This window comes from Lycium barbarum, chromosome 6 (genome assembly GCF_019175385.1).
Source record: "Lycium barbarum isolate Lr01 chromosome 6, ASM1917538v2, whole genome shotgun sequence".
Lineage (NCBI taxonomy): Eukaryota > Viridiplantae > Streptophyta > Magnoliopsida > Solanales > Solanaceae > Lycium > Lycium barbarum.
The window spans coordinates 102,200,175-102,217,687 of NC_083342.1; the positions used below are offsets into that span (position 1 = coordinate 102,200,175).

Below are 17,513 nucleotides of genomic sequence, written 5' to 3' on the forward strand. Positions count from 1 at the left end.
TAGTTTATTTGTTTAATATATACACTTTTCTTGTATTATGTATCTTATAAGTTTGTGGTGTGTTCAATATGAAGGGAAATATTTTTCACGAAAAATGTTTTACTTGAAAAATATTTATCACAAAAATTGTTTTCTTAAAAAATATTTTCCAAGAAAAATCCGTAAAAATAATTTTCAGAAAAATATTTTTCGAGAAAAATGTATTTCTAGAAAATATTTTTCTAAAAAATAGATCCTTCAAAAAAACTGGGTCAAGTTGGGCGGGTCATGACCCAGCCCATTTTTAGCCCATTTCAGCCCAACCCAATTCAGCCCAAATAACCTTTGGACCAATGTTAGCCCAACCCATTTATTACCTCAGCTCATTTTTATTGGGCCAATTTAAGCCCAACCCACCCATTTGACACCCAGCCAATTACTATGTCAATCGCAAGCAAATCCTTGTCGATACATTATAGACACTCAAATACGCGAGGTTACAAGATCCAGTTCCTAGCTCTCCCAGCCTTTCTTCTTGATTGCATAGAAAGCTGAGAGCACAAAAGGAATAAATATTGTGAACTGACTTGAAAAAACCTCTTCTATTTAAAGCGCCAAGGAAGGCTTTGTGATAACCTACAATGGCAAAAGTTGCATAGAACAACTTATTAACATCAAATGAAGTATCGACACTCCGTGCAAAAATCTGATCACGTTTCATTTGATTTGAATATTGAAGATCAGACCATGTTTTCAGAACTGAGACTCTCCCTTTCCCAAGAGCAAAGTAGAGTCCCAGTCAACAACCCCAATCGAATCTTTAAAATTCATCAGAGATTACCAATACCATTATCACCAGTAATCACCACAAGAACACTGGCCACCACTGAAATGGTGAAACCGATAAGGATCCTCAATATGATTTCCCTACTAATAATGCTGCTTACGCACTTGAAAACAGAATGGCAATCGCCACAGACTCTAAGGTTCTTGAATATTCGAAGAGTTGAACCTTCAAGAGTATTAATCAAAGCATATGCTACTGCAAGTCTTTCACTATGCATCCATAAATTGTGCTCCTTCTGTTCTTCATCCGTGTCATGCAATGCATAGCTTGTATCAGCCATATAACCAGCCTCCTGAATCTTTTTTCTAATTCTGTCAACTTCCTGTATATTTGCTCTGACTCCGGGTGAGACAAGTCTCCGATCCCAAAGGTGCTAATTTGGTTCTTTAACTTGACCCAACTGCAAGCAGGCTGCTTTTTAACTTTATGTGATTCCATTTCAGCTCTCACATTCTGAACGTCCTGCCACCTCCCAGAAGTTGCACAAATATTTGAATAAAGAACATAAGCCGAGTCATCCGATGGGTTAGATCTCAAAAGATTTTCAGCTGGTACCTTTCCTATTTCTGAATTTCCGTGCATCCTGCATGCTGCCAACAAGCATCCCCAAACAAAGTCTTTTGGTGGAACTGGCATATCTTTAATAAAAGCTATGGCTTCACAGAACCTTCCAGATCTTCCAAGAAGGTCTACTATACAAACACAGTGCTCTATGGCAGCCGGGACTCCAAATTCAGAAGTTATAGAAGCAAAATATCTAAGACCTTCATCTACTAGATCACCGTGACTACAGGCTGATAGAAGAGAGACAAAAGTGACATGGTCTGGTTTTGAACCTTGCTTTTACCATATGGTGAAAAGTATCCCTACCTTTCTGGAAAAATCCATGTCGGGCAAAAACAGATATTAATACATTTCAAGACAATCTTGGATGCATATTTGGTTCGGGGAGTATTTTCAGCACATCATTCATTTCGCCACATTTCCCATACATAGCCATTGTAGCAGTTTCAACAAAAGAATTTGAGTCAAACCCAAGTTTAGTAGATAAACAATGAATCTGCTTTCCCTCTTCCAAGGATGCCAAGTTTGCTGCAGCAGAGAGGCTGAATTGGTCAAACTCCAGTTTTTCCCTTTGCATCTGCAGAAGAAATTTCAACGCTTCCTCCCAGAGACCACGACAGGCATTCGTGGCAAGCATAGCATTCCAGGTCACCGATGTCCTATTTAGTAGTGAATTAAATGTAAGACTACTTGAAACGAGATCACCACAATCAGCATACATTGTTATGAGAGAGTTCCTGATGTACTCATTTGTCTCAAAACCAGTCAGAATTATATATCTGTGCAACGGCATGCTATACTTCAGCAGATCAGTTTCAGTTGAGCAAGAACCAAGAACGTTAATCAAAGTAATGTAATTTAGTGAATCCTCTTCCAGTCTTCCTCTCTCATTGACTTAAAAGTTCTCACTGCCTCAAGTGTGTTCTTATTATCTGCATAGCCACCAATCAATGCATTCCAAGTGACTAATTCCCTGTCAGGCATTTTCTGAAATACCTTTTTAGCCTCCCACATCATACTACAACACTTTCCATACATGGTGACTAATGCATTGCCAACTATTAAATTGTCATGGAGCCCATGAGCAACTACAAGAGCATGAACAGTTTTGCCTTCATCAAGCAATTGACCATCCGAACACGCAGCCAAAGCACTGGCAAAAGTCACATAATTAACTGTTCTTCGCAATTGAAGCAGTTCAGCCAACACTTTCAAAACCTTGAAGTACTTACCTGCTAAAACATAACCAGCCATCACGGAGTTCCACAAAATCGCATCCTTTGCTGGCATTGCCAAGAACAAACTTTCGGCATCTTTGTCCCTTGAAGCCTCCAAATACATGGAGAGAAGAGTATCATAGACACAAACATTAGAATCCCATCCCAATTTCAAAGACAAACCATGAACACCTCTTCCTAAGTTTAGACAGTCAATAGTTCCACAAACAGACAACAATGCAGAAAGTGTCGTTGAATTGACATCGTCGTGATCGTGACGCATTTCAGAAAAGGAGCTGAACGCTTTCTCGTATAATTGGTTATATGCTAGTGCAGAAATAATTGAATTCCACGATATAGTGTCACGCTCGATCATGGCCTCGAAGATATAAGAGGCATCCTCAATGCAACCAAAACTACCAAATAATACGTCATAATCTAATCCGTCCAACTCAAAATCATATTTTCACTAACTTTTAGTTTTTATTAATTCATTTAGTTTCCAGATGAAATTAAAACAGCATTTCTTTTCTTTATAGAGAACAAATAGAAGAATTCGGCCAGTTTTGACAAATTTTCTATAGGTCAAAGTGACCCAACCTTTCAGATGCGCTAGTTTGAACTGTGTTCAAATTGACCCCTCTATAATTTATTTTCAAATCCGTTTAATCCAAAGTAAGACAAACCAACTAACAAACAAAATTCCCTCCCAAACCAGTTACTAACTCTTAATTCAAACTTTAACTAACTAACTTGTATACAATTAAACATCGATTTTACACATGAGGCACTAGAAATGAGTAAAATGGTCCAGAGAAATGAGTAAATCCATTAATTTTACCTTTCAGATTGATTGCTCAGGGATGAACCATATGAAATTGATAATTATGAGTAAAATAGTCCTCTTTTTAAAACATAAAAAATAGTATTTCCTTGACTTACAAATGTACCATCAAGTGATGACAGCTTATTTTAAATAGGTTGATAGTGATTGAGAGTAAATTCTAATTTTAGTCTTTGTGATATCTGACCAAGCACATTTAACTTTTAGTTATCGTCGTTTGAGGTTTGTAATTATTAGCTTCCGCATGACACCGGATTATTTTGATCTCAACAAGGGGTGGGTGGGTTTGGGTATGATAGAGGGAGGTGGGTGGTTGTGAGGATGGGGGTGGGTGGTGTGGCAGAGGGTGGGGGTTGGGGTTGGGGTGGGGTGGGGTGGGTTTTGGTGTGACAGAGATGGGAGTATAATGGAAAAATGAAATACGTAACCATGCAAAAACCAGGGGTTGGGGTGGGGGTGGGGTGGGGTGGGTTTTGGTGTGACAGAGATGGGAGTATAATGGAAAAATGAAATACGTAACCATGCAAAAATCATCAAATCCGTGGTTACAAAAATTAGGCTTTTTCATGGTATTGAAGTGCTACAAAAGTGTTTGACTTTGTTGAATGATATTGATCTTATGACAAAAGTAAAAAAGCTTTTACTAAATGATAGTAATAGAATAATTGTAGCAATACACTTCCTTGTCAAAGCCACTCCTGCTGCGTGGATTGCCCTAGTATTAGAATTTAGATAACTAACATCACATTATTTTTGCTCGACTTGCTTGACATAAATCGATTGATCCTAGTTAAGTTCATCCAAGGAAGTGTTACTTCACTAACAGTAATAAATTATCAAAACATTTTCAACAAAAAGGTCTAAATGTAGTTCTGTAAATCCTGAAACTTCTGTTTAACAGATGTAGAACCTACTTAGTTTGGCATGTCTAGTACTAATATCATTTGCTTTTTCTCTTTCCTGTGTGATCTTGATATTTAATAGTCTTGATTTGTGGCTAATGCTGAAATGATCGACAGAACATGATGTCTAAGCCGGGCAAAGTAACATCATATATGTTACTCCTCAACTTAAAATTTCATCTTCATTATGTGTTTCATAATATTTATATGCTGGAGTTTGGCATGTTACAAATTCTGTATTAAGTGTTGTTAACTTGTTGACCACAATATATTTGAGATAACAACAACAACATACCAAGTAACAAGTGGGGGACCACAATATGGTTGAGATCAATGTTAAAAATATGTCTTTTTCTCTGGCATCTTTGGTATCCTGCAATTGGCAGTTAAAGATCTCCTATGAAAATATACACTGTGTTACACATATAGATTCGGTCTTGCTTAAGTGGGTCTCCACCTGATAAACTGAAAGGCATTTCCAAGTTCCAACAAATTCCTGTTAAGTAACCCTTGATGCTATACAAACCAGAAATAGAAAATTTAATCTAAACATCCCAAATGGTTATGCATGTTAAGCTTCTCTTTGAACTTATAATATTTCCCAAACTTGAAACCGGGTATGATAGTATAACGACCCGTTTGGTCGTTTAACACTTTTGGACTCTTTCTCGTTAAAATACCTTTTCCATAGCCTTAAATGAGATTCTTGACTTGGGGGATAGGTGACACGGTTATATAAGTGATAGTTAATTTTTGAAATATATTTATTTAATGTGTGAGTATTTTTTTCATAGGAATTTTATTTGCACACATATAAAGTATAAGTTGGTAAATAAAGTATTTGACGGAATGAACAAATTTTAAAGTACTCAAAGTGATTAAGGGCTTAAGTTCATTGGAAAAATTATTGAGATAAATTTTTGGGTCATGCCCACTTCTTAGGACCCATATATCTTAGTGGCCTAAGGTTTAAAATAATACTACTTACTTTTGGCATGAAAGAGGAAGGGACGAGAACACTTGGACATTACATTTGACGAGAAAAATTCTCGTAACAAGATTTTTAAGAGCATCAGGTAATTTCACTGATTTATTGATACAGTAACAAGATAGCGGAAACAAGAAAATAACAAGAAAGCAAAAGATAAAGAGGCAGACACAAGGATTGGAATCAAAAGCAACCCTAAAGTATATTAAACTAAAGGACCTCAATTGAATATACAATAAAAGCACCTAAACCTATGAAGTGGACCTCAAGGGAATTGAATTTCCAAGCAACCCCCTTTTCCAATCAAGGTTCAACAATGGCTTTTCCAAGCATTCAAAACTCTCACAAGAGTATTCAATATCAATAATCATAAAAAACTCCTTAGGTAAATAAACATACTCCTATTTATACTAGATAAAAGAGGAAGACTGTCACGACCCAACCCTGTGGGCCGCGACTGGTGCCCTACTTGGACACCCAGACAGACAAACCTATCAAATCGTAACACACGTATCCAAATCTAATCACATACAGATAACGTATATAGGCACAAATATCACACGCTGCCTCAAATTATATCAAACTGTCTTAGACATATTTCAAACACAACCATATGCATATACATATATCAAAAAGCCGGCAAGGCTATCGAATGTATCAAAAGCCAACAAGGCTATCAAATGTATCAAAAGCGGACAAGGCTGTCAAATGGCACAACGGCCCAAAACGCATATACAAATGCACGCCGACAAGGCTGCCACAACATATACAAAATGCACGCCGACGAGGCTGCCATAACGAATAGAGTCATGCAAACACATCCGTACAGAAGTAGGCACACACACCCACAAATACGTCTACAGACCTATAAAACAGACAAACCGAATCATATGGCGGGACAGGGCCCCGCCGTGCCCCTGAACAAATACATATATACATAGCGAACGAATATATACCAAAATGTGTGCTCTGAAATGAGAAGAGCACTCCAAACAGCAGAAGAGGGTGTCCTAAATGGGTAGATCACCGAACTGTGCGTCTGTACCTGCGGGCATGAAACGCAGCCCCCCGAAGAAAGGGGGTCAGTACGAAATATGTACTGAGTATGCAAAGCAGAATATACAGAAAGCAAATCTGAGACATAAACGAAATGGAAGTACCAAACATAAGTGCAATTCCAACATATCAAAATTTGCTTACTTTCAAAAATATGTAAGTAATGCATAGGGTACAGAAGAATAGGGTCGCCCACCCGTCGATGGCGCCATAACACAGCATAACACCAGAAAGTTTCAAATCTCCGTATCCCCGTCACATATCACATCACCACATAACGCCATACACAGCATAACACCAAATATAGGTGGAACCCGACCCTCTTTTGCGAGTAGCTCGGTGAACCATAAACACAGCATAACTCCGGAGTATATCAAAGTGCACACGATAACAGAACCAGCCCGGAAACCGGCGAAAGATATAACAGAACGCACGAGCAGAGTCATGAGTAACCATATGCATAAAACCATTAGCATAGACTCAAATATAAGTAAATGACCATACTTGAAATTCGAAATGTTAATCATGCCAAATTCTTTCAAAAGTCGTCCGAATTACATAAAGGAAAGTCGTGGGACCCACGGACGGGCATTGACCCGAGTCGGGCCCGCCTATGGAAAATATACTCATTATATGCCATATAAACTTCTACAAAAATATTGAAGCAATCCGAGCCTTTCTGTGAAAGATATGGCGTTCACAAATTATGAAATTCTTTAAAGTGAAACCTTTTTATGCAAAGTTCGGAAAGCGATTATTTCAAAGACGTAATGGTTCATACTTTTATCAAATCAAACATAAGAGTGCCAAGGAATATATATAGATCATATCATGCTCGGATTTCAAATCATAGAATTTTCCTAAAGGCTCGTAATCTAGCCTATCCAAAACTAAGGCATGCCAAAAGAAAGAAAGATTGCTTTACATACCTCGTACGCGCTCCAAGTTTTCCCAACTAAAGTTAATCCCAACCTACGCCTCGGGCTCCCCAAGGCCTATGAATACGCCAACGAATATCAAACATTAGCCATAGGTACTTAAGCCATTTATTCCAAACTAATTCTAAATTCTACAGAAATTTGGGCAGCATTTCCCCTGTAAATAGGCCAACCCGAGAATTTAACTCGTCCAAAATCAACAACAACAACCACAATAACCAACCTAGTAACATTGATAACCAATTCGAAAGGCAAAATAATAATAGTAACTCTCTTTTACATCATTCAACAACTTTCATAAATTCAACTCGACGACTTACCTTCAAGCCAACATCGATGCTTATATATTTAAATACTAACCCGAATCCATACCAACAATACTTAAAGACATTCTAAGCAATTCATACAACATTTCCAACAATCCAAAAATTTTCCCTTCCTTTCCACATAATGTAACTCTTCCATTCTAACTTCACACCATCCCACTAATATCAACATTTTTTCCATATTCATTAACTAACTCAAGATTATCCAAACATATTTCAATAACATTTTAAACAATATCCAAGGATTTGAACCATTCCGCCCATTTCCATATTCCATTCGAAACTTCTACAATTGCAACGAAACTACCAAATCGCATTGTTTTCTTCCAAATTCATTAATAACAACCATAGTTCACATTTAGCATCTTACTTTCATAATTGCATAAAAATTATATAAAAATCACATAATTTCTCATAACAACATACAACTAATTTCAACACCAACTCAACTCGTTAACCCTTTATCTACGTCATCAATGTCACAACGACACCTCTAACAAGCTAAATAAATTTTAATTCACCATTCTCTTTCATTACTGTGGCTCACGGCCACACTCCTCTTCACACACCCACACGACCTCTATAAAGTTTCTAACCATTAATTTCCTTCATTCTCATCACATAACCCATGATAACAACAACAATAATCATATGAACATAATCATACCCTCAATCCTTTCAATTTAGCAAGGATAGCAATATGTCCATAAAACAACACAACTTTAAATTTAACCATTTAATTCCTACATAATGCTACTAAAATCAATTCCTCATTCTTACTCAAAACACCCCCCTTACACGGCTCAATTTATAATTCAACATCAACATACATAACCCGTTTGTATTCAACACACATCTACCAAGATATACAAGTCTAAACTACCTCCAAAACATGCAGAAAAGAATTAAATCTTACCTTAGAGACAAGCTCTAATTTTTCACCATGAAATGTCTTCAAGAAAGCCATGGCTACCATGAGCTCCATCTTTTTCCTCCTCTTAATCTTCAAATCTCTCCAATTAATTGTGTAGAAGGGGGCAAAAATGGGCTGGCCGTGAACAGTACCCGTGAACAGTGGCTCCGTGAACAGTAGCGCCGCCGTGAATAGTGCCCCGTGAACAGTACGCCGCCCGTGAATAGTGCGCGGGAACTTCTTTCTCTCTCTAGGCTTGAGAGCCCTTCTCTCTAAAACCTAATTTGCAAGATTAATTTGTGGAATATGTGATGACTTAGTCATCCACTTATACTTATATATTATCTTTACAAAGTGGACATGTGTCAATTTTCATGACATGTGTCCATCTTTATTCAAGTCCAACCAAATCTCGCCACGTGTCGTGGGGCCAACTTTTCGATAATTAGATTAATTAATCACTAATCCCACTTAATAATCTAATCATGGTAAATTAATCCCAACTTTTCATTAATATTTTTACACTAAGTAAAATTCATAAGCAATTCATTTTCTAATAGAGACCGGAAATTAAAGATTTCTGTTTCGTGCCCGAAAATGATCCCGTCTTTAACTTGAGTCGATTCTCTTGCGAATAACTCGACGTATAAAATTACGGGATATAACAAAGACAACTATGCTTATTACAAATCCACCCTTAATGAAGTAAGGGCCTTGTTTGGTTGTTTTCCTTTAACTTGAAATCCGAAAATGCTAGCCTTTAAGTAATAGCCTCCTTGCAAGCATAAACATATTCATTCCCTTTCTCTAATCCATTTTCCCATGCAATCTTCCACACTTGGGAACTTCGAAATGGTGCCAAAGCATGCTCATAAGTACCCATTCCTTATGAAGCTTGGGCCTGCTCGACTCTATCCCTCGTAGGCGACCTTGACACAACTAGACTTGCATCATTCTCCCCTTCTTGAAAGAAATTTGTCCTCAAATTTAAGGGGTCACCTACACACATCCAACAAGAAGACAACATGCCACCACTACAAGATTCGTTAGTACTAGAGAGATCCGTGAGGATCAACTCACAATGACAATCATCATAAGCAAACAAATAGTAGAGGAACGTGTCTCTTAGTGCAAACTCAAAAGTAAAATCCCAATTGGACACAAAAGACTCATCACATGTACAAGGGATCTCACAAGAAAACAATGTGGTATGGAAAGCATCTACTAATGTCACGCCATCAATGTAGCCATCAACAAAGTTACTCACAACATCAAAGCCTTGTTTCTTTATCGATGGATGACTAATCAAATATGACACTATACTCTTATCACCACAAAAGACTCCCTCACTATCATTTTTAGCAAGAAATGGGTCATAGTCGGAGGGATCATTTGAATGAAGCAAAGCATGAATATCATCATCACAAATAGGCTGGGCATCATATAAAGATTCATAATCATGGACACTAGGGATAAAAAGGTTATTACTAGGATTCTGCAAGTAGTCAAGCAAGTCAATTCCCTTATCAACAAGTGGTTCACCCTCCTTTGGCATATCCATAACACTATTAATACCATCCACCTTTAAAAGAGAAGGGTAATCCCTCAATAAGAAATCTTCGTCAAGGGAAGATTGATTAATATCCCAAAGTGGGTTGCCATAGGTTTTGTAATTACTTAAGGAAGCTACCTCAATGTCATCACATACCCAACCATTAGGAAATTCACTAGAAATGATCTCATCATCATCAAATAAGGCATTATCATTAGAGAGAGAACAATTACTAGATACGGAAATGTCAAAACATGTGGTGTCAATTTCACTTAGGGAAGGATCATAAACATCAATCTTAATGCTAGGAAAACATTAATTCACACTCAAATTGGTATCCCAATCACCCAAAAAAGTAGCAGTACTATGAGAAAATGGGGTACCTCGACATCCATGCAAAGGATCCGCCGGATTGCTTCTGTGGGCCAGTTTGTGGAATATCTCTTCATCATAATAGCCCTCAACGTAATCCTCCACTTCCTCCCTAATATCCTTTAAACTTGCCAAAAGAGACACCTTATCCCTTATACTGGAATCCTTTCCTTTCTCACTACTCATGTTGACACCCTCTTGATCACTATTTTTCCACTTGCCCTTACTCTTCTCCTTCAACTCCCTCATCTTTTGGTAGAATTCATGAACTTGCAAAGGTGTCATAGGATAAAGGACATATTTGAAATCATTTTGAACAAGTGAGTACCTATTAGATCTCCCGTCATGCCTCGTAGCTCGATCATATTGCCAAGGTCTCCCAAGGAGAACATGACAAGCTTGCTGGGACCGCATCACACAAGATCTCATCTTGGTAATCTCCAATTTTGAACTTGATCAAGACTTGCTTTTGCACCTTCAACTCCTCACATTCACTTATCCATTGAAGCTTGTAAGGAGTAGCATGTTTGGTGGTTGGGAGCTTCAAGAATTCCACCAAGGAAGTACTTGCCACATTTGTACAACTCCCACCATCAATGGTCAAAGAACACACATTCCCCTTTATCATACATTTAGGGTGAAAGAGGTTTTCTCGCTGGCTCGAATCATCCATAGCCTTGCTTATCATAACCTTCCTTACTACAAAATTTGGCACGGTAAGCTCCCCTTCTCGAGGCAATGCCCTAGTACCTTGTTCATACTCATCATCCCTGAAGTCATCATCTTCTAGGTCTTCATTTTCTCTATCACCCTCGCATTCCCTTTCATTATCATCAACAAAACAAGGACCTTCATCCCTCACTACACATGCCCTCCAGTTGGGACACTCACACATCTTATGACCAAATCCGTGACATTTGAAGCATTGAAGCGGCTTTTTGACCCCTTCTTTTGGCACCAACTTTGGAGGTTGTTTCTCTACTTGATCGGTTTTTGCAAAGGGCTTCTTGTATTCTTGCATAGTTCCCTTATCCTTTTGCCAAATGGAGGAATAAGTTTCTCCTTCCTTATTTTTGTTCCATGAACTTGTGTACCCCCTTGACTTGTTGATCTTATCTTCGTTGAGCCCCTCCTCTATCTTAATAGTCGCTTCAAGAGTTTCATCAATATCTTGATAGTTATGGAGTCTCATTTGGGAAGCTATTTCTCTATTCAACCCGGCTCCGAACCGAGTCATGGCATTCATTTGATCCTCATCAAAGTCGCTCCTCATTTTCATAAGTTGGAACTCATCATAGTATACTTCCACACTCTTGCTATCTTGCCTCAAGGTGTATACCTTTTTGAGTTGCTCTTGTTTGTATCGTTCGGTGACATATTTGCGTCTCATAATCTTCTTTAAATCCTCTCAAGTAGGTGTGGAAGGAAACCCAACAATTCTTCTTGCTCTCACTTGAGTTTCCCACCATGTGGAGGCGACTCCTTTGAATTGGGCAATGGCATAAGGTGTCTTTTTTACCTCGGACATGTCATTAGTTAAGAAGATTCGGTCACATTGCATTATCCAATCAAAGAACTCATCGGGATCACTACCTCCTTTGAAGCTTGGAAGAGTGACTTTGATGGAGTTAAGACTCGTTTCTCGACCTCCATTTTTTGCATAGTTTATGTATCTATCTCCATCGTACTCATCACCTTGGTATTATTGACCACAGTACCCTATAACGGGCTTGATAACCTCCTTGCCTTCTAACTTGGGGAATAGGTCCATTCCTTCCGCCTCTTCCCATATATGGACCTTCCAAAACACGTTTCCCTCAAGCTTGATTAGCATAACGCTCACGGATAGCATGTGCTCTACCATCATCCTCAAGTGGTGGATCTTTCCGGTTTGGTTGTTGTACATTTGATGGGTTATGGGGTGGCAATGGTTCATGCGGTGGTGGGTCATTTGGAATTAGAGGTGGAGTGTTCCGTTGGGGTATTGGAATGTTGTTTGGTGGATGGTATTTTGGAGAGTGGTGTCTTGTAGGGTGTTTTGGGGAGTGGGGTTATACAATCCGTGAATGGTTTCGGGGGACACGCCACTTGTGTCACCTTGATAACGAACTCCCGGTGATAAGGACACAACCCTACTATCTCCTTCAATTGCTTCCACCCTACTTCCCAAGTTTTCTATCCAACCATCCAAACTACCTATCTTGTTGCTCATGTCTTGTAACATTTTCGCTATATCAACAAGTGTAAGCTCCCCGGTGGGAACTTGTGTTCCATCCTCCGTAGCCATGGTACCTATTCAAGACACTCAATAAAACAAGTAAACACGTTAGGTTAGTAAAATCAACTCACAATCTCTCAAGTATGCGCACCTTTGATTGCCTCACAAATTAGATTGGCCAAAATTTTCAGATTTTTTTTGATGTTCAGGTGTTGACCATGTGTCGTGGGCCCAACAAGAAAAAATCCCGTCTTTGAACTTTTCTTTCAGCCCGCGTTAGGCGTGCGTCGCGCCTTCAATGCTTGATGTATCCACGCGCGTTAGTCACACGACGGGTGGCTGACACGTGAGTTACTGTACGTTTTCTTTCTCGAACTTTATGCTGGATTTTCCAATTTGGTGATGTGGCTTGGGCCCACACAACCTAGTATTTTCCCCTTTTGGCCCAACAAACACCTTTCCACACTTGACCTAAAATTTTTTGGATCAAATAAACTTTTTGGTCATCTTTTTCCTATGAAGATATGAATATCTTCAAGAACTCTAAGAACATTCAAAAATCCAACCACCCTTAATTCACCTCCGAATCACTCCAAAATCTAGATCTAGGGTCTCCTTGTTGTAGAGAACAAAACCAATAACCCTTAACCTCCAATTTCCACCTAATCAACAAGACCCATCAACTTGTTCTTCAAGTTTTTCAAAACTTCAAACTTCAAAAATGGTAGACCCTTCAAACCTTTGCCAATTTCCCCCAAATTTCGGATTCCTACCCTTCTTCACTAGAAGAACAAAACCCAATAACTTCCAATCTCTAATTTTCCCTTCTTCTACAAGACCCACTTGAGTTCTTAGACCTTCAAACCCCCTTTAATGGTGAATGACTCAAAGACTCGAAATTGAAGATTTAGACTCTAGAAACACTAGGAAACTCTAATCTAACACTAGTTTAACAAAATCAATAAGAAATTCGTTGATTTTTTTTTGGTAGAATCAAATCCCAAGAATAGATTTGCTAGGGCAAACCTATTAGTGGCTCTGATACCAATTGATACAATAACAGATAGCGGAAATAAGAAAATAACAAGAAAGCAAAAGATAAAGAGGTAGACACAAGGATTGGAATCAAAAGCAACCCTAAAGTATATTAAACTAAAGGACCTCAATTGAATATCCAATAAAAGTACCTAAACCTATGAAGTGGGCCTCAAGGGAATTGAATTCCCAAGCAACCCCCTTTTCCAATCAAGGTTCAACAATGACTTTTCCAAGCACTCATAACTCTCACAAGAGTATTCAATATCAATAATCATCAAAAATTCCTTAGGAAAATAAACATACTCCTATTTATACTAGATAAAAGAGGAAGACAACTATGCTTATTACAAATCTACCCTTAATGAAGTAAGGACCTTGTTTGGTTGTCTTCCATGAACTTGAAATCCGAAAATGCTAGCCTTTAAGTAATAGCCTCCTTGCAAGCGTAACCATGTTCATTCCCTTTCACCAATCCGTTTTTCCACGCAATCTTCCACACTTGGGAACTCCGGAATGGTGCCAACGTATGGTCACGAGTACCCATTCCTTGTGAAGCTTGGGCCTCCTCGACTCTATCCCTCGTAGGCGACTTTGGGGCAACTAGACTTGCATCATTTTTGGTTCTTGATTTAGTATAATATATTCACTTCATGCATAATGACTATGAAATAATAGACCTAATGATTGAGATGACATTGGGTAATGATTATGGATGATGATGGATAGTAATGAGTTAATGATTAATCAATTATGATGGAAGGATAAAATGCAAATGAATTCATAAGTTTTTTGTAATGTTACTGGAGTCATACGTAAATGTTGTTTCTAAGCTTCTGGTTTCGTAATTTCCTTTAGGTTTCAAGATTATCATATGTTTTCATGTTGAGACTACAATTTTCAATATATTGAACATATATAATTGAATATGGGTGTATTAGATTATATGAACACCTTCAAGTTCATGGTATTTGAGATATGAAGAATGGTATTGTAATTCTTAAAATTTTGGAAATTGAAGGTTTTGAGCCCTAGTCTTATTAAGAAATGAGAATAATGATTTGTGAGTCCATTTATGGATGAAATTGACTAATTTTCTAGATATATGACCCTTAGGTTATGGGTAAAATGATTTTTCAATAAAATTCCAATTTTTCCCTTATGAGCCCGAGATCACTTTTCGGGATGCGTTTTTGGGTTTCGAATATAAGTATAGAAATATGAGAGTTGTTAGATTCGTATTCTAACGTAAATTATATATTTGATAGACTTCGTCCGCTCGAAAGCACTTCGGAAGAAAAAAGCTTTAGCATGAGAGTTCGTGGCACCCGTTTGGCATTGAGGTAGGTTACGGTTTACTTTAGTTAGACTCTGATTAGAGAATCGTATGTAGTTGTAGAAACTGATGAGGATAGCATGATAGGCCTTCAGGCATGAAGTGGAGGTGAATTCCAATTAAGTTGGTTCTATCAGCTGTTATGTGGGCTTGTCGCCTTATGTGTTATGTTCTGTGATTATCACCTGTTTGTATCTCCGTCACATACTAGCTCACTCATCGAATGGTAATATTGATAATTGAACAGTGGACAGTAATATGAATTGTACTTGTTGATTGTATATTGTTGATATTTTTGAGATTGATATCATGCATGACATGCTTTCCATATTATTCTTGTGATGATGGTGAGGTGAGTGATTGAGAGACTCCGAGGTCTTTGCCGGAGATTGAGAGTGACAAAGAGACTCTGAGGTCTTTGACGGAGATTGAGAGTGATTGATAACCTTCGAGATTTCTGCCGGAGAGAACGAGTGGTACATGGACTTCGCGGATCCCCCATGGCTCATGGCTTTGAGGCACTGCCCTTAGCATGTGTGTACAAGAGTGGAGTGACAGAGGTGACTATTGCATTGCATTGTATTCATCTACTTATATATTGACTGATCATTTGGTGAATTATATCTGTCTTGGTTGATTTCATGATTCCTTACACTTTACTTGTATACGATACGTGACCATACCTGTTTGTTCTATATGCTACTTGTCAGTTTCCACTTCTTCATGCGTTATCTAATCATTGTCGGCCTATGATACTTATCGGTACTAGTGTTGTATTGATACTACTCTTGCTGCACTTTTTGTTGAGTGCAGAGTACGATCCAAGCTCCAGTTCTACGTCTCGTGGCCGATACGCGAGGGTGACATCTTTTGGTCATTCAGGGTGAGCTACTTGGTCATCCATGGCCCCTGAAGGGTCCTCTTTTATTTACTTTTGTATTTGCATTCGACAGACAATATGTAACCTTTGGACATTTTCAGACTTGTATTCCAGATTGTATTTAGCGCTCTTGTACCCTTTGACCAGATTTTGGGGACGTTGGGACAGTTTAGTTATGAGTATTTAAGACTTGATAGCTTATTCTCATTAATTTTTTCGCTTATTAAGCTTGTTTCTAAAGATTAGGAAAGTGGTTCGCCTACCCAGGGGGATAGAGTAGGTGCCACAGCAACCCGCGAAACATAGCCGCTCCAATTAAGGGCCGCTCAATACAATCAGTGGCCTCAAGCCAAAATCAAACGAAATATCATAAGTACTTTTAATAGAATTCATTTTTTTTTTTTTTTAATTTAACCTTTTAACCCTTTTAGATGCAAAGCTATAAAGTTATCCTTCTAAGGATTAATTCATTCAAATAATCCTTTTTCATAGACAAATAAAAACAATTGCTTGAAAAAAATTTGGTTGAAAAGAATTGACTTTAAAAATGTATATTAAACTGTTACAAACATGAACGAATGAACAAGAAGAAGGAAAATCAGAACCAACAGGATATACATATAACAACAACAACATACCCAGGGTATTCCCATAAGTGGGGTCTGGGGAGGGTAGGATGTACGCAGTCCTTACCCTACCTTTTGGGGTAGGGAGACTGTTTCCGGTATACCCTCGGTTCAAGAGAACAAAGCAAGATAAAAGGATAAAGAAGCATGATATCAAGAAAAATTATGACAACAGGATAGACATATGTACTAATTACTGAGAGGTAGAAACTTAACATAATTTGTTCACTCATTTGAACAACCCAAACTAAAATCTTAGAAAAATAAAACCATTTATTTATGATAATTAGAAAAATTATATATTATATAAGATTAAATACCATTTTCAAGTCTTTTAATGTAAATATTTATAATTTTCTTGTATGGTGACATTGGAATGCATTAGACCTTCTTCCACATTATCAAGTTTTTATATCAATATCTCAAGTCACATTTAATTTTAGTTCTTTAACAAAAGTCTTCTTACACGCACTATAGAATCACTATACGTATTGCAAATTTAACATTAATATTTAAAAAGGTTCATTATTTCCTTATATCGTCATGACGCTAGGAATGTCGTAAATTTTCTTTTCAAAACTTTAAGTTTTTAGTTAAATGGTAGTAGAACTTTGTGTGATATTTTAGAGCTTTGAATTAAACTACTTAAATCTTAATATTTACCAATAAGATTTTTGGTAACAAGAATCAAGGTATTGTATTGCAACACATGACCAACATTTTATTAACTCGAAAGAACTTCCAAGTTATATAATAAGACATGTGATACTAACTTTTTGCATACCAAGATATAAGTATAAATATCGCATAAATGATTAGTTACATAATAATAGCACTCTTGGGGGGCCTAAAGCTGATGCTTTAGTTTCCTTACCCTCGAGCCACCCATGACTCCAATCAACTCGAATATATTTACAGGC

At 37.7% G+C, this 17,513-nt stretch overlaps 1 pseudogene; it reads right to left on the reverse strand.

The window, feature by feature from the left end:
- Positions 1-831: 831 nt before the first annotated feature.
- On the reverse strand, positions 832-10,747 carry LOC132644279 (pentatricopeptide repeat-containing protein At3g24000, mitochondrial-like; annotated as a pseudogene).
- Positions 10,748-17,513: the final 6,766 nt, after the last annotated feature.